This window comes from Phalacrocorax carbo, chromosome 6 (assembly GCF_963921805.1).
Source record: "Phalacrocorax carbo chromosome 6, bPhaCar2.1, whole genome shotgun sequence".
Lineage (NCBI taxonomy): Eukaryota > Metazoa > Chordata > Aves > Suliformes > Phalacrocoracidae > Phalacrocorax > Phalacrocorax carbo.
Genome location: NC_087518.1, coordinates 36,493,131 through 36,514,879, shown reverse-complemented (window position 1 = coordinate 36,514,879; position 21,749 = coordinate 36,493,131). Strand labels below are relative to the sequence as shown.

The window sequence follows — 21,749 nt, the reverse complement described above, 5'->3', positions numbered from 1 at the left end:
TGCAGAATCCAGTAGTACACGGATGTATATAATTTCCAGGCATCATATACCTCATATACTGCAAATAAAATGTTCACAGGTTGCAAATGAAGAAAGACTTTTCTTTTTCCATATTTATTTTCCATATTTAGAAATACAAGCATGAAACTTGAGTGAAGGAGGAACAAGGTGAATGAGTCATAAACACCTCCCTCCCCTTCTCCTGTTCCCTCAGAAAATCTTAAATGTTGGAGGTCATTTTAGGAATAAAATTCGTATTTTTCTTCTCATAATCCTTCCGTCATGTCAGTTAAGCACAGTTGAGTACACATAGCACTATCAGCTCAGTAACCTTTTATTTCAATGTAGTGCAAAACTAACCAAAGGAAAAAAAAACAGTTTGTTTTAATTAATGATTATTTCTAAGATCCTTTTCATCTAAATTACCACTCAGAGTGTCCAGTTGACTGTGCCATTAGCTAGGGATGAGAATACCACATAAGATAAAAGAAGCTGCAGCAGTCTTCACTAATTCTTCACAATGAATCCAGACCAAATCTTTTAAGAAGATATAAAATCTAGTTCTTTTTTTTATATATCCATGCTATACTTCTACTTTTTCTCTTCAGACATACTCATTTACAAAAGCTAATTCTTCTAGCAGCAATCACAGAAAACAAGTATGAATAACAGTATGTTTATGAGCTGTCCAGATAGGACATTTGAATGACAACTTAAACGTAGATGTAACGCATGTATACAAAAAGTGTGAATGTTGAGTTTCTACATATAAATTTATCATTTATATATAATTATGTAATTAAATACAAAGTACCATTTCTTTTATGACTGGCTCCACAACGAAGTTAGCACATATATTTGGAAAGACAAATAAACCCCTGGAATTGAAGGCAAAGAAGGTAGGTTTGACTTGATATTTTTATGTTCTCTTTAATGATGAACTGTCTTGCTATTAGCATGTGCAAAATAAAGATGCATGAAAATTCATCCGACACACATTTCCAAAAATGCGATAATAGTCATTCACAAGGTTTTGGTCGATGGAAATTTTAAACTTTTGAAGATTTACCTAATTAGTGCATATCTCTGGCTGTCTATAAAATTAGACTAGTAATTCCAGAACATCAGTTTTTCCTACAGCATTTTAGGGGTTTCAGTATGTGTATTCTAGGACCCACAGTACAATTTTCACATCAGTTTGTCCACTTCATAGACTATTCTTCTAATACTTCATAAAAGGGCAGAAAGATCACTCTCCAGTACACAGATATTTTTTTTACCAACTTTAATCATTCTTTGAAAGCTCCTGAGACTTGCTCTTGAATCTAGCTAAATGGAAAACCTCCACTTCAACAGCTCATTCTGAGAGATGAAACACTGCCTACTACATGATTGAACACATTCCTGATCAAAAACTAGAAATCACTGAATACATCAATGAACAATGACATTGGCGAGGGCATTGTTCTTCATTCTGTCCAATAGACCATGGCAAAACACCTCTTTCATATCAGAGATTGCTACTGAATGAGTCAGCTTTAGAAAAGCATCTGGTCCTGTAGTCTTTTTTTGCCAACTGTTAAAAAACTATTGAAAAAAAACTCAAACTTTGGCAAGGTTCTGCCTGAGAAGTAGCAAATTAATTTAAAATCCCATTTCATTTTACATGCATTAATATTTGTTAAATGTTGGGATTGATCATCCTTTAGCCATACCATTAGACGTCTCTTCAGCTGTGTCCATAGGAGAAGTTTGGCATGGCATCTTAAATACGTTTATGAGGGAAAGGTCTTCTCTCACTTATGGAATAGTCCTTGGGTCAGTTGAGGAAAGCTGTCCCAGCTGTGCTCCCTCCAAGCTTCTTGTGCATCCCAGCCTGCTCACTGTTGAGGTGGAGTTAGAGGCAGAAAAGGCCTTGATTCTGCGTAAGCCCTGCTCAGTAGTAATGCAAACATCCGTGTGTTATCAACACTATGTTCAGCACAAACCCAAAACACAGCTACTCTGAAGAAAATTAACTCTATCCCAGCCAAAACCAGAACATGGATTAAGGGTAATTAGAATCAAGCAACACATGATTCTTACCTTGATCTTGTCCTAGCTTTGAGATATGGCAAATGCAAACATGGTCAGGAGCTGGAAAATGGGACATATGATGAAAGGCTGAGAGAACTGCATTTGTTCAGTTGCAAAGAGAGAAGACTTCAAGGGGACCCTATCGCTCTCTACAGCTACATAATGGCAGGGTACAGAGAAGATGGAGCCAGACTTCTCAGACATGCACAGAGAAGCTTCTCACAATGGAAAGGCAAGAGAAAATGAACACAAGTTGGTACACATGGGAAATTCTAACTCAATACAGCAACTCTTTTTTTTTTTTTTTTTAATATATGGGTGTTCAAAACTGGAACAGGTCACCCAAAGAGGTTGGTGAATCTCTACCCTTGGAGATACTCAAAATTTTACTAGACAAGGCACTGAGTCACCTCATTCTAATTAGCTTTGCTTTGAGTGGGAGGTTGGATGAGGTGACCTCTGGAGATCTCTTCCTAGCTGGTGGTTCTGTGTCTGGCTTTCAAATTTACTACATTTCACTCAAATTTTATGTCCCCTCAGTTTTACCACTGACTACTGTTCATGCCAGAAATAAAGACTGATGGCATTAAGGTTATGGAGAGAAAATAATTTATACAAAAAGAATGAATACTCTGCATTTGTTAGTTCTGGATCTGCCTCATTTCAAGTAATTGTAGTCTTCACATGGGTGTGGGGACACATTTGAAATTAGAAACTTACCTGACTAGTTCTGTTCAGTAGCTTTCTGTTATAGTATTTCCCACTATGCAGGAGACTGGAATAATAATGTCTCTTTTCCATTGCTCAGATAACATTTCTTGACACTAAGGGATCCTTAACAGAGTTACACCACTATGTGTCTCCTGGCATTCTAGACAGAGAAGACAATAAGCCCTAAAGTGCAAAAAGTTATCTTGAATACATCAGCTTTCTGTAAGTACAAGTTAGTATCTCAAAAGCATAGGGAAACATGATGTATAAGCATTACATTATTAGCAGCCCTCATATTTAGCATTGACTCAAAACATAACGAAAAGGTTAAATTTGACTACTGAAATCTACAACTTTTATTGTCATTTTTTAGTCTGCTAAATTGGAATTGGAGGCAGTTTAGCTCCAATGCAATAATATCAACTTATATAAAACAGTAAAAAAAATATTTTCACTTTTTCTTCTGCAGCCTACATTTTTCTTGGCTGAATAACTTGCTACACATGAATTATGCAGCTCTCATTGGCATATGGCAGGAGGCAGTAGCTACCAAAGGATTTAATACTTCTGGTGCTATGGATAAATGACAATTTTAAGGTTTTTTCCTCTTTCTTAAAGAGTGGAAGAAGAAGACAAAGCAAAAGGATAAACATAGCCACAATCTCAGCTTAGTTTAAAACACAATCATTTAATTTCCTTAGATATGATATTTTAAAAATAGAAACTTTAAAAAAATACAAAACTTTTTCCTCCAAGTAGCAGAGGGGAAGTAAAAAAAAATAATTAAAAAGTGAGAGAAAAAAAAGATTATGATAAATGAAAATTCCATGAAAACAAAAATGTTTTGCAGCAGATTCCAGACCACATCTTCACCTATATAAATTATTGCCACTGCAGTGAAGTCAATGAATCTACTCCAACTGACTTTACCAAAGGATCCAGCTGTCTCTTTTCACTAGATTCTTTCCCCTCAGCTCACCTTCAGTCAAAGAACTGACAAGTGACATGGTCTACAGAAACCTCAGCTATATCAAAAAGTCAGGGTCTGACCAACCAGTGAATTACCTTGTGCTTATTGCTTTGCCTGACATAACATTTTAAAGAATAATTTTGAGAGTTACTTTTCATGAAAACATTAACTGACTTATTAAATTAATATACGCACTGCTGATGCGTATTTCCCAGGTTGTATATGACATCTATTAAATATATATGTGTAGATATTACCCCTACGTTTTCTTATGAGACGATGTAATTGATCAAGTGGGAATATACTTAGTCATTTTCATGGCTTTTCTGGACATCTTAATCCTCATAGGTATAAATTAGAGTGGCAGATATACTGGAGGTGTTCCAGGTTTTTCTTCTAAATTATGAGCTGCTCAGCAAAGCTATGCTGCTGAATGCTTTTGCAGAGAATATATAGTGGGGGGAAAGACCCAGAAAGAATAGAAGCTTGAAACTAAGCATATGCGAGTCCACTTTCTCTGCTATTGTCCTTTCACTCACTCACATACATATATATGTTTGTACACATTATAGGCTAAGTTTTGTGCCTTTATTTTTTTCTCTTTTACTTTCCACTAAGCAAGCCTCCAAAAATTCTTAGGTTCATACTGAAAATAATTCAGCATACCATCCTTCCCTTCCTCTGCTGCTTCTCCTCATTCCTTCTTTTTCCTTTTCCCACCTTCACATCTCCTTCTTGTTAAGTCTCCCACTTTCACATGAGCAGAGTTATATATGTTACGTATAAGAATGCAATACGACCATGGAAAGATTGCATGCAACACTGAAAATCTTTTTTTAAATATGTCAGAGTGAACCTTTGTGTTTAGCTGAATCCTCTGTTCAGGTTGCATATCCCAACATGGAATTAAAATAAGAAACATATAATTATTAGCTGATAAATATATATATATATATATATATAGTTTCAAAGTTTCCCACTGAAATGTTCAATATTAAAGTATTGCAATAACCCTGCATTATTGCTATGACAATTTACTGCATATCTTTTACTGACGTATTTGAACAGTTGCTTTCACTCCAGTGACCCTACTGTTATCACTAACTGCTCACTGGTGTGAACAAAGGATTCATAACTGAGTCATTAACAGTTTGGGCAGCCCATGCAGCTTCTTGTAAATAATAGCATGGCACCTCACACATGCAGAGTAGCTTACTATGCTAGAATGGAGTAATTTCCTTTACCTCATGGAGAAAAACCTCACTGGCACTTAAATGAAACTTGTCCTTATAGCTAGTTAATTTTCTTCCCCCTCCCATCAGTTTTCCTCCTGTGAGAACTAAGATGATTCACAGTGTAAAAGGGATGCAAATCGTCACTGATCACTATTTGAACCTTTGCTATGAAGAAAGGAGTGAGAAAGAAAAAGAAATAAGACAATACAAACCAGAGCAAGTAAAACTTGTAAGGTCAAGATGAAAAGAGGCAAAATAGAACCAGCAGTAATCACAGAAAGGGACTTAGGAAAACTGAGAACTAGTTTGTTATTCTAGCTCATTGCAGAAGAGTAAAGCCTCCCATAATTATTTTTTTTTAAAAAAAAGCAAGAGGGCTTGACTTAGAGAAGGTCTACTGTAAGCGAAGGCCCTACTTCCACTGAGCTTTCGAACTTCATGTTAAATCTGTAAGTGCAATGTTACGTGTAAAGGGAGAAAAGAGGCATGGAGAAAACAAAAGAGCAGATAAACTGGGTATTGCCTCTATTACTATCTCATAGTCCCTTTGTGAAAAGAGAAAGCTCCAGTTGCAGTAATGAAAGTCCTAAGTACAGAAAAATAACCATTACTTTTTAATGTGCTGAGCTGATAGGTTAAGCTGCACCTTGACTCACACACCTATTTACATGCTATTTAAATATGTGTCCAGTAATTTTGCCTGGTGCAGTATTGTTGTTGCTTGCATTTGAGGCAATCAATTGAAAACACAACAAAAAGTTTGATGAAAGGGCAAGAAATAACCTTTCATGACAACATCTTAGTCATATATGATTTGTTTCCTGAAATTGAGGTCCTAAGTGGCAATTCTCATCTGGACCTCGTATTCACTCCAGGTTGTACGTCTGTTGTTGCAATGAGCTGCCTTGCTGTTTCTTATATTCTATGACATGTCACTATCTTTTTCTGGGTTTTCTCTGTCCTCACTTCACGATGCAGTAGGAGTCATTCCTTTAAATCAGACTGCAGTTGTCTGTTGCCAGTGAGTTTGTAACTTATGAAAATGTATTCAAAATCCACAACTTCCTGCCAATAAAGAGGAATGGGAATTGAGGGATTTTGAGAAGTAGAAGTGGGATTTCTTCTGGAAACATACAGAATAGACAGGTCATCTGAAAATATCACAGAAATGCAAGACACAAAAGCATTTCACTTATTTTGTACCTGAAAAGAACTCTAATGAAAGTGTTCAAGAAAAATAAGCATATCCCAGGCTGATGATATGGTATGAAAACTTACATGGCTCATTTCTTGAATTTCATTCAGATGCAGCTCTGCTATTGTACAGCCAGCTTTTCCACAGGGCACTAGAAGGCAGAAAGGTAGTACTCAGAAATAATTATGAGGCAATCGATTTACAATTCTGTACTCAGGTACACAAAATTTAGAATTTTAACATTAGTCACTTATGTATTCTTGTGCTGAAAGTGTAATTCCCAGAGAGGTTAAAAAACTTGTACAAAGGCATAGGTTACAAAATATAATTTTTTTAAGGCTATCAAACAGAAATACCACTACTCAGAGATGCAACTGCAAAATATGCCCCTGCAGTGAACAGAAAGCATGGACATAGGGTATTTTAGTGGGAATTAGCATCTTTATGTTGTTATGGACCAACATTATGATGAAAACATTATGATGATCATAAAGAATGCTAATTTAGCCATAAGAACAAGTAAACCAGAGTTAAATAAACAAATACACACGCTTCCATTCTCCCGTTCACTCTACTTGAGCTTTAGGTTCAACTGCAGTACAAGGTTTGAACACTTACTATTTAAGAAAACTTGCTAATATTTGAAAAAAAAAAAGATATAAAAAGAGGACAGGGTGTGAGCAAATGCTTGTCTCTGCCTTTCAGACACGCTAGTCAATGGTAATGAGAAAATATAGGAGATTATTTGATTTTCTGGAGACCAGCAGGATGACTTCTCCCTAGGAGATAAAGTGGAATGCAGTTGCCACTCCTCTCCTGGACTGTCTCTTTAGTTGGACATGACTCACACAGGAGCGTATTCAGCATAGAGAAGTAGATGGACAAAGACATAGTCCTTCTTTCGCAAGAAGATAATTATGATATAAAAAGCTTTAAAAATGCCAACACACCTTGCAATCACATGGATGGGAAATTGCTGGTGAAACGATTTGCAAAATGTCTTATTTATGGTTGCAACTGGCTTTAACTGTCAGATTTAAAAATTGATATTTAGGGAAGAGCTGCTTGGAAAAGCTGAACGGTAGAACTGAGTAGAGACCACGTAGCTAAAGAGAAGCCTAGCTGGTTAGTATTCATGTATGCGGCTAAATGCATTTTCTCAGGTTCAGGAAGAGCTGCCAGACGCATTGAGGGAATCTTGGCATTTGAAATATCTAAAATATTATGTTTCTTTTTCTTCATGGCCATTCTTAAAATTACAGAAAAGCTTTTCCAATGTAAACACTCCATGCTCCATACACCTATCCCATACTCACAAGGCAGTATGAAAACTACAGGCATTTTGTTTATTCTGTTCTGGTTTAAGTTCCCAAGAACTACACATATCTAATGAAAAGGTATAATAATGCTGTAATGTAGCACACCTGAGGCACGTTTGTGTATATAACTCTCAAACTACTACTCAATTCTATACCCTGTTTCAAGAGCTAAGTTAGTCAAGGCGTACAGACGATGTGCAGCATAACGACATTCCACACAGACAGGCATGTTCTACCCAAAGGCCTGTGCACTACATAGAAGCAACACTGAACACACCAATAACTCTTCATATTTGCAGGCTAAATTAAAGTTTGAAGTAATCAGAGTCAAATGAAGACTGAAGTCAGGCTTATTTACTTTGTAAAAAAATAATTATTTTTCCCAACTTTTCCAATGCTTAAAAATATATTACAGATGTAATACTGTGCTTTTTTAGTTAGGTTTGAATGCTGAAGACCCTTGAATAAGTGAGCAAAAAAATTCTTCAGAATAGAGACATGTGATTTTGGGTGCTGAGCACGTAACTATGTCTCCTCTGGGCCATAGTCCATACCAAATAAAGTACATGCAACTGCCTTGGGGACCCAAACCTGCTGACATAACAGCTGCCCACGTTGCTGCAATAACTAGAGCTGATCCCTAGGAGGGATCGGAGTTAAAATTAACTGCCCATGGACAACAAACACTGCATTCTGGTAACTGTAGGAAGAATTCACTTACTCAGTATTTGTTTAGGTCCAATTGCTGTACCTAAATTTCTTAATTTGGTGGTAGAGAAACATAGAACATTCATTTACAAAAGGAAAATGCTGCAAGGGCCTCAAAAGTAACACTAAACAGATCTACATTTTAATCATATGTGCTAGAAATTTTTTTCTGGTGAAAACTAGCTTAAGTTTAATTAATTTATATCATCAAGAGATGTGGAGCATGGTTGCTGATTTTGCAGCTCCTGTATGTAACCCAATTTTGAAGAAATATCTAAAGCAGGGATTTAACCTGAATTACTGAAAGCAATTTCGCTTAGTTACTGCAAAAATGTTACCATCACAGCCAGACTAGGTTGCTGGGTTTCCTTTTTATAGAGAAGCTTTTCAAATCATCATCTTAAGTAGAGATTATAATGTCTCCCACTGTGTTAACTTAATGGTAAATCTAATCCTAAATACGCAGAGCAGTGCAGTTCTACAAGAAAAAAAATCCTAGAGACTTACCTCAGGTGTCTCTTTAAAATATTATTGTTTATCATGTTAAAACTGCTAGAAAATTAGTGTAAATGGACACAGAACTAAACAAATAAAGGCATAAATGCATGCCTCTACCAATACACTGCCCCAAACCTATACACATAAGTTTTGGTCAATGTAGAAAGATTGAACAGTGTCAGTTTTTACCATATTATATATTTCAAGAACCGGCTTTTTGATGTGCTGTTATTTTATATGCTGTTCCTATTGTTGTAAGAAAAACATTATGAATACAAATAAAGATAAAAACATGCAACCTCGTTAGTCATCTGACCCATGAAATTGTAATGATCATTAGTCTTGTAAAACTGAGTAAAATTTTTATTCATTTTGCAACTGTTTTGTGAACTGAGATACTGATACTTATTAAACAAAACAAGCACATGAACACAGGACCAAGGTGTAAAATACCAATATCTGTTTCTTCTTCATCATGTACTTCTAGAAGCCAATCACCAGCTGCTATTCTACAGAAAACAGTCTCCTGTTATTGGAATTAGCTTATAGCTGATAAACTTTGGAGAACGTTTATGTGCTGTTTATTTTTCTGGTAATAAAGTCTCTCATATTTTAATGGTTTACTAAAGCAGTAAAATACTCTAAAAGAAAGTTAAGCATCATCAGAGCATATTTGGAAAGTTTGACCCTTCCTCTACCAGAATCTACTTTCTTCTGTAAAAATAGTAAACTCTGTACATCCCCAAAATACCATATTTTATTCAGAAATTGTTTTACTGACTAAGTGAGCTGTAGTATTTATCTAACAGAAAAAAATTAATTAATCATCTTGTATATATTGTGTACACAGAATGGCATTTGACAACAAACAGCAGGAAAGAACCATGAAAGGAAATAAAGGAAAAGAAGAGAAATAACGGATACCTCTTTCAGGAAGAAGTGCAAAACATAATAGAAGTTACAACTATTTTAAAATAAGGCCACAATGCCCTGTACCAGAGAATCAGCCGACAATCTGGGCTTACATGACAAATGCAACCCTCCAGACAAATTAACCCTGTTTTCTCATGGTAACCATGTTTCCTTTAGCACATTTCCCCAAAGGAAGCTGGAAATAACATTTCCTATAAACTCCAAAGGTATGAACTGCAATCCTGGAGGCAACATGTATATTCACTCGGCAGAAGGAAACACAATGAAGTAAGAAGAGCTATTGATCTCCTTGTCAAGATCATGTGAAGAAGAAGGCTCTAGATGCAGTGAGGATCTGAGACTGGCATCTGAGTGAGTTTTACTTGAGAGCAGAGTCTTCAGTGCAAAGGATAGGAGAATCATCTGAATGAGTCTGAATCCAAGATAGAAAGGCTGGGACGGAGGTTCAAACTGAAGAAGAGCTGAGGTTAAAAATAGGATCTGAGGGACTGAGGAAAAGTTTTGGGAAATCAGGAGAAAGCTGAAAGTACTGGGGTAGAAGTGGAAGAGCTTCCCACACATATATTTAGTACTGCTAACTTTGAGAACATAAAAGTCCTGAAGCTCTACAGACCATAAAATATTTAGATATATGTTGACTTCTTTTTATTTACCTTTCTTACCAGGAAGTTATTTCAGGTATACAAGCTCAGGGTTTCCCCACTTCAGTGTAGATTGAGCTGTAGATAATCCAACTGTACATTTCTTTAGAACATGCTGTGTTCAAATCACACAGCCGCATATGCTTCTGAAACACAAAATTTTTTTTGCTTGAAAATTCTGTACTTAACATTTCTTCCTCAGAAAAACACTAAAAAATAATAATAATAATAATAATACCTTCATTTAATAGGAAAAATACTTAAAATCTTTAAGTTCAAAACAAATACAAAATTAAAACAAAATTACAATATTTCATAGTGCTAGCTGTTCTTTCTAAACTGAACACTGGGCTTAAGAAATGAGTCAGTCCCTAAACTGTGTATACAATACTAGTATTAGAGGTATATACTATATAACATGGAATTCCAAAAAAGCAAATATTGCCATGAAAACTACATCACGCATTCCCAAAATAATTCTCTAAGTGGATGAAAGGAATAGAGTAGGTTTGAATGATATACAGTGCAGCGGACTTCAGTAAATCAAAGTATGTGTCAAATAATCTCCCTTAAAAGAAATCATTCAGATTGATTTGTTCATGAGCACAGACTGAAGACTGACTAAGGGACTATAAACAAGGAGAGAATGATAAATGACTGAGTAACAGTATTTAGGTACCCAAACATTATTGGACTGGTTTTATTGCTGGACTTCTTTTACCCTCTTAGGCCAAGATAGAAAATTAGATGAAAAAGGTTATTAGGTATAAAGGAGTCAGTTTTTGTATTCTGCTTACCTGGAGAGCCCTGTGACACAAAACGTAACAAACTGTGCTTTTACAAAACATATAAAGAAATTAAAAGTATTTGTGAATAGAGTTAAAAAACTGAAAGGCGGTGTTTCTATAATGACATAATCTTCTGTGGAGAACTGAGGATATAACCAGAACTGATTCTGGTTTTACTACTGCTTTTCCACAGTGAATCAGTAGAATAGAGTAGTGGCAAATGAGAACAAGAAAACTATTGCTGCTTCACATAGACAAATCAAGCACATACAACTTTGGAGACCGTAAAAGCTGTTTCACAGGATACTGGAGAGTAATGCTTTTATTAGTCTGTCTTGAAACTGTTGTATGTCCTTGGGCATTTGCTTTCACTATGACTCTGAAAAATTGATAGAAATATAATGTTTCTAAATGAATGAGTATCCAGGACTTTTATGTCTAACTGTCTCTAGCTGGGACGGGATAATATGAATAAGGGACATTCTCAGCAGTGCATTTTAATTAGAGGTGCTAGGGTAAACATAATTCGGGTAAAATGAAACACAGTTATGGCCACTAAAATAAAACTTGAAAAGTGCTGTACCGAAATTCATGTTCAGTTGTTGGCATGCTGGGAAAGAAGCATTAATCATACAGAAAGTACCTTGCTTTGCTACAACCTACACAAAGAGAAATACATGGACCTGTGGAATGTGTGCTGCACTGTGATCTTGAGACAAAGTCCGCTAAATTCAAATGAGATTTTCTCATTGGTGCTCCCCTTGCCACCACTGTGGCAAAATCTCAAGGCTGTCATGGAAGGATGTACGTCCTAGAGCGGGACAAGCTATTCTGCCTTCATACTGGTTTGTCTCTACAGGGCAGTCTGACAAGAGCCCCAGATTGATTAGGAGGGGCTAAAGGCTGAGCTAAATCTGTCAAATGCAATCCCCTAAAGTATTATGGTGGTTTGGACTTCAAAGTAAAAAGGAAATGTAGAGTATCAAGTCATCCTATGCTACAACATAGGCCTCCTTTGTAAGACGTGCATTAATAACTTCAGTAATATAGTCCAGAACCTTCTTTTTAATGAAAAGGTCAACTGTATGTATTCTGAGGGCTAACTGGAAATACGTAACTTGGAATTTTTCCAATATCATAATCTTCAAAATGTCAATAAAATATTCACAGTTTTTTCCAGTGTGTATGCTTCCCGTATTTGCATAGACACCTGTGCTTGCAGTGAGGACACACTTACTTTTTAGGATATTGGTAACAGTACGATACTGGGATCCTCACCAGTAACACTATCTCAAGCGAAAGCACATCACTTTACACCAACTCAACCTATGATTCTCTATGTTATCATGTTGTGTAATAGTAAAACTTTTTAGAAATAGTTTATCTGAGGGGTTTTTTTCTAACGAGCTCTCAGTATTTTTGCTTTCTTTGTTTCCATCCAGCCATAATTTTCGAATATTAATTTATTCAGTACTAAAATGTTACATTTTAAATGTGAAGTCGAACACCACAGACCATTTTTGTTGTATTTTAGATAAAACACTTCATTCCAATTTGCAATTAACAAAGTAAGCAGCAGTTTAAAAATGCAAAATAAAGATCATGGTAGTTCATAGACTATGGGATACAAACAGAATTAATTATATTTCCAGTTGAAATGAATGAAGCACTGTTAAACTGTTCTTTTTCTTGAAAACTTTAGTTTTAAAATGCATCAGAAAATATCTTTTTTCTCCAGTCCCTGCAATGCTGCATTAAACATCATCTTGAAATACAAGCAACTTTTTAAAAGCCGCCATTTTGCCTCAGCTGAGTATAATCAGTGAAATGCAAATTGATGTGTAAAAATTGCCTACAGTGCTTGATGTAAATTAAAATTACTCCTATAAATTCCATGTTCAAATTATCTGACAACTGCCGTTGTATTAATTTTGCTGCCGAATACATTAAACAACTGCAAATTCATTTTCTCACTAACACAATTACTTTAGATGCTGGTCAGGAAGAGCTACTAAATATACAAATAATAATTTAATATTTAAAGCCTGTTTAAAATTAGGAGATCTATCTAAAGTGAATGACCTTCCTAGTGTTGGTATTTCTCATGCAAATTTAAAAAAACCTTAAAAACAAAACCTTCTGTAAAGTGAACAAGTTGTATTTCTTTCCTAGAAAACACCAACTTCGGCCAAAAGAAGTCCTTGCTGGACCTTACAGGAGAGCCAGAATTTTTCCAAACTGCAAGTTAGGGTAGCCTCGCAGAGACATACAGATACACTCTTATATATTAAAACAGGTGCATGGTCAAGGCCATGCCAGCAAGGTCTAGATAGATAAAATGAGCCACAGATCACAGAGGAGGACAGTAACAGAATTAAAATTCAGGTCTCTGAACTCCTATTCTAGTGCCTGGGCTTCTATATTTTTACAAGATAGTTGCAAGGACTCTTGCAAATGAAATTAAATCCAATTCACCCCTTTTCTCCCCTTTTACTCTGAAACTTTCAAGACATACCAGAAGTGGGTAGAATGACTCTCGTGCTTTTGGTTCTGAGTGCTTACCCTGATTTAGCACCATTTCAGTTAAGCTGCTCAAGACAGACATCGATGAAACATTTATTGTGTTTGAAGGTTGTACCTTTTTAAAATACAGCTAAAAGCACTAGCTGTATTCCCAAGGTAATTTTGTCCCTAGCTAGTACTAATCCCACGGATTTTCATTTCTCTTAGCAGCATCTGTGTTGGGGTGCAGGTCAGACTGGTGCTGCCCTGCGCGGGAGGGAGAGCCAGGAGCCAAGGGTGACAGCAAGGCAGGCAGGGCTGTGTCCCCGCCGAGGACGTGGGGACGCAGTCCCACAGCTCTTGAACAAGGTGAGCAGAGCAGGAGAAGGGCCAGAAGCTGGTTCAGCCATGCTCTAGTGGTGGCCAGATAAGTCCATAGCAATGAGGCTCAGGACTGGAGAGGTGCTAAGTGGAGGAAGAGGCACTCTGACCAAGCAAGGGGACCCATCTTAGTGGTACGTGGTATCGTCATCCCACCTTCTGTCCTGGCTGTTAAATTAGGCTAATGTCAGGTTTCTAGAAAATATATCATGCTCCCAGACACTCAGATAAAAGCTGGAGGCAAGATACATTATCTTTGATTTCCTTTTAGCCACAGAGCATTTGAGAAAGAACTCATAGTAGAAACATGTTAACTTTTCACTAAAACTGTGTTTAAAAAATAATTCCGTCAATTATAGAAAAATATTTTGAAGAGTTTTTAATGTCAATTTAATTCTTATAGTTTTTCTTATTTTAATTTTTTCCTAATTTTCTTGGAAACATCAGGACCAAATATTTTCAGATGAATTTCACTAGCCCTAACAGTGTTTATATGCATACAAATACGTACAAGGATCTTCATGACTTTGCAATTTTCAACCTTTAGACTGGATTGGTTTTATTTAAACTGACTCTAGAACTGCATTTCCTCTTTCTTTCCATATCGTGCCCTACTTTTCTCACATGTAGGGTCAGATGTTGATTCATTTCACAGAAACATTCAGCTTGCTACTTTCAATTATTACATTCAACAAGTACCAAATCTCAAATGGCTTTTTATGTTTAATATGTCAGTGTAACTTCAGGGTATAGTTCAAGCATTCACTGTAGTGTTTTCTCCAAATATTTAACACCTTCCCTTATGTATCTATTTCCAGCTAAATAAGAGAGAAGGCAGTTGCTGGAGTTATTTCACATGTACAGTCTTGCACCTCCTTCACAGCCTGGATGAGAAAGCCTTGCCTTTAATTAAAGAATTCATCCAGCTCACAAAAGATTTTAACACAAATTCTTCAGTCTTGACTGGCTTCAGAAGTTTTATTGAAGCTTCTGAAAATTACAAAGTCAAGTCACATATCTAATTCACCACATATTCCACCTTACTTCATTTTCATGCCACAACTTGTTTACAAGACAACTCTGCTTAAAGTAGAAACAAATGTTTCTATATTCACTGTATGAAGTGATAAGCAGAAAAATAGGTATTAAATTCTCTGTTTCCCAGGTTATATCACTGAATATCACCAAAGTACTTACCTTTCCAAACCTCAAGTCCCTTCCTTTGGACTTTTGTAAATGTTTATAGGGAGATTTCATTACATTTGCCTCTACTCTCTTACCAATCTCTTCTGCCAGCTGAGTTCTTAAATTCCAGGAGAAACAAAAAAGTCTGTTTCTGTCCTTCCACCAGCAAATCACTTTCATCCCTTGTTATCTCAGAGTAACCAACTTCAAGGCTTATTTGTTGTAACTTCCAGTAATGACTTTCTCCTCCCTTCTTTGTCACTGTTATCACACACACAACAAATAATTTTAAAAGGTTGTAAGTACCAAGGAGAATCTGTTTCCTAATTGTTGGGAGGGGAGAGCAACTTTGTTACTCAGGCTTGTTCCCATGAACTTTGGCAGATTCATTCTCATGCTTTTAACTACTGCTAAGGTTTTTAAGACCTCTGTAGCCGGTGGCTGCAAACTTCTAAATCCCCACAGGCCAAGCTCTCTGCTGGCACAATTCCCTTGATTTATCTGGATATAGCTTAGCAGCAAATTTGCCCTCTTTATGTCTATTACTGAAACTATTGTAAGAGGCTGGAGAATACGGATAAACCTGCCAGTATTTCATAACTGGACATAACCTGGGGACATGTGATGTTACATGATGAAAGAATCTGCACCTGAAAGAGCAGAAGCACGCTGGCCTGGTGAAAGTTGCTAGTGTCAAGTATTGCGAGTTTAATGGTTAAAGATTGTCTCTTGACTTGGTATGATGGTGATAGCAGAGTGAAAGTTTAAACAAATATTTAGCTATTTTCCATTATCTACAAAGAAAAGTTTACACTCCTATCACGTTTAAACTTAAGTAGGAATGTCTCTATTTTCAGTTGTATGTCTGAAGTTCCTTTAAAAAGTGTGATAACTTTTCTATTTCTAGTCTTTTAAGAGTTTTTCAGCCTACTTAAACACTGCAAATGAAACAAAACAAGCAATTAGCTAGTCATTAGTTACTGTAAATCAACATGGACTTTCTGAAAACAGTGAAGTGATATCATTTAGATAACACTGTTGACTTCCCCCTGACTTTTTTTAAAAACTTGAGATTTTTAGGAATTTCTGATGTTGGAAAATAAATTTATATATATTTAATTCTCCCTTCTTTGACAGCACCTTTCCATTCTAATAGTAAAAAGTGGGAAAAGATAATATATCTTCTAGTGTTTTGTTTGGGTTTTTTTGCCAATAACACACAAGCTGTATTTATCTTCTAAATGTCAAGGTAGATTTTAAACATGTTGTAATATATACTTAATTATTTAGGGAGGAACAAATTGGCAATTATCTTTCCTAATTAAATGTGCTGTAATTTCAGTTAGGTTTTAAATGGGGCATGACTCATATTTAAAAGGACCATTGCGTAAATGCCTATTAGTTGCAGTTTAATGAGTTAATGCCCAACTCATATTTTTTTTCTGTCTCTTTCACACAATTCTCACAACTTATTCAGTACAAGGGAGCAACTTGCTTTCTTCAGATTAGGACGAACCACTATAAAATTAAATTATTGAGCATTGTAAACAACAGTGCATTCCTTGCTGGTCCCTGCCCATAACTGAACGGCAAATAAAAAGAATTAGAACACGAAAGTTGCAGAATCACATAGAACTCATCAGTTGCCACCCAAAAATAATTACATTGTTATCACGGTACGGTAAAGTGCTAGTCTTCATTGCTAATAATTCTCATAGGGCCTCTATCTTTACAGGGACCATTGCCTTTACGTCATTAATGCATAATAGATTTGCAGTGGTGAGTAAACAGGTTCGATCCTGTTCTGTCTCTTACCTTGCCCTTTCCACTAAACAGGCAAAACTGCTTGCATTTAATTGCTTTCCCTTCTAGTGGCAGAGAAAACACTTCACACCTTACCGTTACTCACTGTGTGCCTTTGTTTACTTAATTTGCAAAGCATGATGTCTCACTGAAAGAAATGAGAATTTGAATATATACCCAAAGTACTTTGCTAAACAGAACTGGACTTCAGCATATGTGTACTTACTTGCATTATATCTATAGCACTACATCCCCGTAAGGCATTCACTCCACAATATAACTTCACAAAGTCCACAAGCCCATTTTCATCCCCATGAATCACAAACATGTCCTATCTCACACATTGCACATGAAGGATGCCACCCTTGTTCATATATGTAAATATGAACAGTGACTTATCACTGAACTTGGAGTTGTCTCTAATAAAAAAATTATCTGCTAGCTGAGAAAGCAGGTAAGAAAGTGGCAGATAAAGCAGATCCCTAATGGGGATAAGGTGTTTCCATTATAGCAATTTTCTGAGACATGATACACATTCTTTCTATACTCCTACTTTATTGGAGTCCTTATTCTTCACTGAATTTTAAAACTACAACAAAAGGAAATTGAAAAGTTCATGAAGGCAAAATCAAGCCCTAAGTGTATTCATCACAAAAACAACTTTATCCCTTGGTATTTTATGCTTCAATTCAAACAACACATCTGTTCGTAATTGCATGCATGACTCAGTAAGATTACTACAGGCTATAAATCTATGTCTATGATTACCTGAAATATTGTAGAAAGACAAGGATAAAGCATTTGAAATGGGAAGACCTTTTAAATAATATATATTAAATATAATCTCAGGCTTTAAAATATATTGTAATATATTTTTTCCTAAATCAACACCAAGGTATTTCTGTACTTAATTCTCTTTGTATTGATGGTCTATAACACAATTACACTAGAGGAAAGAAACAGTTTTTTAAAAACTTGGAATTTCATTCTCCAAGTAATCAGTATTTAGATAATCACCATAAATCCCAGCTTCCATGAAGATATATGTCCAGCTTCTGGTGGAGTAATTCTGGTCCTTTATGGGTCCCTACCAAATCACCTTTAACATCTACATCTCAGGTCTAGCATTTCAAAGTTTATTTTATCTCATCTTAAAGCTGAGAAATATTCTTTTTATTCCATAATACTGAAATATTCATGAGTTTGTAGTTCTTCCATCAGTGCTCTATAAAATCCTCTCTCCCCATAAAACTGCATACTCCTCCCAACATCCGGTGGCATCAATATGTGAATAGCAGCTGTCCTACCTTGTTCACTTTCAGAAAAAAATTTAGTAGACCAGAATACAACCAGTGGAAAGCAGCTTGTATTCTGAGCAGCATGAATATCCTGAAGAACCAGTGAGATGGGAACTTTCTCCAGACAGTTGAGCTTGAAGATTATGCCTATCAGTAGAAAGGAAAAACACCAATGATTTTCAGCAAGGGCTCTGTCTTGACCCAAGAACTCAATATTGTTAAGATTCATTGCATTTATCATTCTTTTCTTCACAGATTCTCTTCTTTACAGATCTACTAAGTTTATATTAATGCACAAGAAGGAATTCACAGAGCTTTTACACTCCTAAAAATTATGTCTATCTATGTGAAACATAACTATTTCGTGTCAGGCCAATGCTGTTAGTTAATACAGCACTGACCACATCTGCCAGTGTCTCACCAGAAGGAAAAAAAAGACAAAACTGGAAAAACATGACGTGAAATTTTTTTCTTCACTTTTGTAAATGCCTCAGAGTGTATATTCTTCCACATCATACCTCTAATACCTCTTCCATCATAAAGAACTTCCTGGCTGAACTTGCTACCTATGACGATGCACAATATAAAGTTATTTGAGCAGAATGAAGAATGAGATGTTCTGCCCTTTTTTTAATATATGTATGTTGCTTTCCAGCCATTTACAGGAGTGTTTAGACTGAACAAGATCCCTTTCTCCTTATGCAACTCTCATGCTCACAGCTTCACTTACTGCAATGACAGTCTTGAGTGTAATAGACTGTAAAGAACTCAAAATGTGTATCCATTACCATTTCCTGATGATGATTCCAGAACTAATCAATTGATTCCAGAACTAATCAATTTTAACTTGGTGTTACAATGAATTCAGGGGTATCCAAACACCCTTTTCCAATTTTACAGGACCAACTGAATTTGCTAAACCAAACAGAGATACCTACCATGACCTAACATTAGACTGACTTACACTGCACACACACATGAAATAACAAATAAGAGGTCCTGACAATCCAGGGAGCAGGACTATTTCCCTGTTTACTTTTCCCAGTAGGTGGATAAGAAGTCAAGCCAATTGAAAATGGTCCCGCTAAATCTAAACTAAAAAAGAAAAATTATCTTGGAAAAAAAGCTGTGAAACATTTTGGAAAGAAGAAAGGTCTTGTAATTAGATTTCCAGAGCACAACGTAATGAATAAGAATGAAGACATTTGTAAAAGGATTTTTCATGGAAAACAATGTTCTCTGAAGAATTCTGTCAGACCCTGTAGGGCAGCTCAAGGCTGGCTCTCTCAAAGAGGAATTAAAACCTCACTACTTTTATTCTGTCTATACCTTATTCTGTTTCCTTGGAAGAAAATGGAATCACAGAAAATGAAAGCTAAAAACTAGCTTAAGAATCCTACAGAGATCAGAGGGGTTTGTTTGTTTGTTTTTAATGAAGTTAAATCTAAAATTGAATAATCTGCAGAAAATTTGAGACATTTAGCAGCCTAGTAAAACACTTCCATTCAGGTCTGAAGTTTTTATGTCTTTGAAAATGCTTTTGTAATGAGATAGATAGATCTCATTATTATTAGAGTAATAATAGATTACTCCATTTAAGTAACAGTATCTGCCTTTTCATTTAGGTTTGTCAAGGATTTTTTTATTCCCAAACACTGTACCAATCAATAGTTGTGCAATAATATACACGAGTACTGCAGTATGTACAAGAGTGTTTTCTGCCTTCTAATGTAATAGAGAGCAAGTGTAAGGAGATATTTATTAACCCTTTTTAGACATTATTCCATGAAGAATTTTGTTAACCCTTTTGAGCTATTTTGCATGTTTTAATTTATAAAGTTCAAATATCAAAGCATGCAAATGACATTTCTCTAATTTCTTAAAATATCAACAGAGGTCCATCAGTGAATTGCTGAACATATCAAGCAGTCATTAATAAATCACAGAAAAATCAGATTACCTTTGTGCAACTTCTTTATCATAAGAAATCATTGCTTTTAAATAGGTAAAAGGCATTTCAGAATTACATGAGAGAATAATTTCCACAACTAATAATAATGTTTCTCAGGAGTTCAACTGCCTGATTCTCTAATTTGAAGATCCCAGAACACTTCATAAAAACATTCCTTAGATTTATAACTCTCTGACATCAGTAATGTTAGTTCTTTTATAGCAAAATGATTAAACATTTACATTCACAAAATTAAAGCCAACTGTTTGCTTGATCTGATTTGTATCCATTACCTTCATTTTACAAATTGCAAGCAGGAACACAGGAAAGCTAAAAAGTGTTTATAAGGCCAATATGCTTCAAAGAAAGAAGCTGAATTCAAGACATGTAATTCCAGGACCTCTTCTGGAAGTCTTTCACTTCTAGTTATTAAAAATGAAATATAATTATTTAATCTTTTTCCTCCTCTTAGACACTTTATACATTGCTTTCTCCAGGTGCAGAGCCTCTACAAGAATTAAATACAAGGTATTCCAAATGGTTTATCTAAAACAAGTGTTCAATCAATGCTAAAGTTGTCAGATAATCTTGTACACCTTCAGTCTAAAAGTTTAGGCTGCAATAATATCTCTGAGATGCCTGGAAATACAAATGGATACTATCTAGAAGTCAATGAAGCAGCTGAACTGAAAGGGCAACCTTCAAGATTGGATCAATGTATCATGCAGTGTTATAAACATGATTGTTGTTGCCTTTTTCTCTGAGATAGGCCTATATTAACCAGAAACAGGAAAACAAACAAGCAAGTATTTAGTAGCACAGAATCTTTTTTTAGAAAATAAAATATCTACTTTTGTTTAAATGCCTGTTTTCAATCAGTGGAGACCAGGCTTACAAAAAGTGACTGATTCTACACACACTCCCACAAATGTTTCACAGGGCTTAACTGTCTTTTAAGAAATTAATATTATAGGAAACCTAAAGAAGGAGAGGCTGAGTTATGAAAACAAAGCAATATTTGGAAAATACATTCTGCTCTTAATGTGAACATTTTACATCTCTAGGGTGTCGTGCATCCTAGGCCACATAACATGGAACTAAATTAATACCCGTCAGAGTCAATGAGACCATTTCTTCCGACATGGATGAACTTTGGTTTAGGCTACGTTTTGAGTGCAGAATGTGACAATGGATAAAAATACAAGAGAGACTATTCAGATATCTAGTGTCTGTTCCCACTTTTATCAGTACTCTATTGTATGGCCTTAGGCAACTCCTACCCTCATTATGCTTTAGTTTCCCAAACATGTAAACATTTCATCCACTGGGGAATGTAAGGCACAACAAAACCACAAATGAGTGTAGAGACTTGTGTCAAAACTTCCCTTTGAACTGGGTTATTTGCAGATAACACTACCATATGTAGTGATCAAAAGGGTGATCAAACAACAAATATCTCAAATTTTCAATGCTGAATAAGAACCAAGAATCCTTGTTACCCATTAAGCATCTCTTGCAGACACAGTCAGGTTATGAGGTTGCTGAGTGTAACCTC

General features: G+C 35.7%; 1 long non-coding RNA gene across 1 annotated transcript; it reads right to left on the bottom strand.

The window, feature by feature from the left end:
• Positions 1 to 2,082: 2,082 nt before the first annotated feature.
• On the bottom strand, positions 2,083 to 6,340 carry LOC135314082 (uncharacterized). Its single transcript, XR_010373556.1, has 3 exons — positions 6,271 to 6,340; positions 2,797 to 2,947; positions 2,083 to 2,136 (listed from the first exon to the last, which is right to left on the bottom strand). It is a non-coding gene; the product is annotated as an uncharacterized LOC135314082 (long non-coding RNA).
• Between the last annotated feature and the right edge of the window lie 15,409 nt (positions 6,341 to 21,749).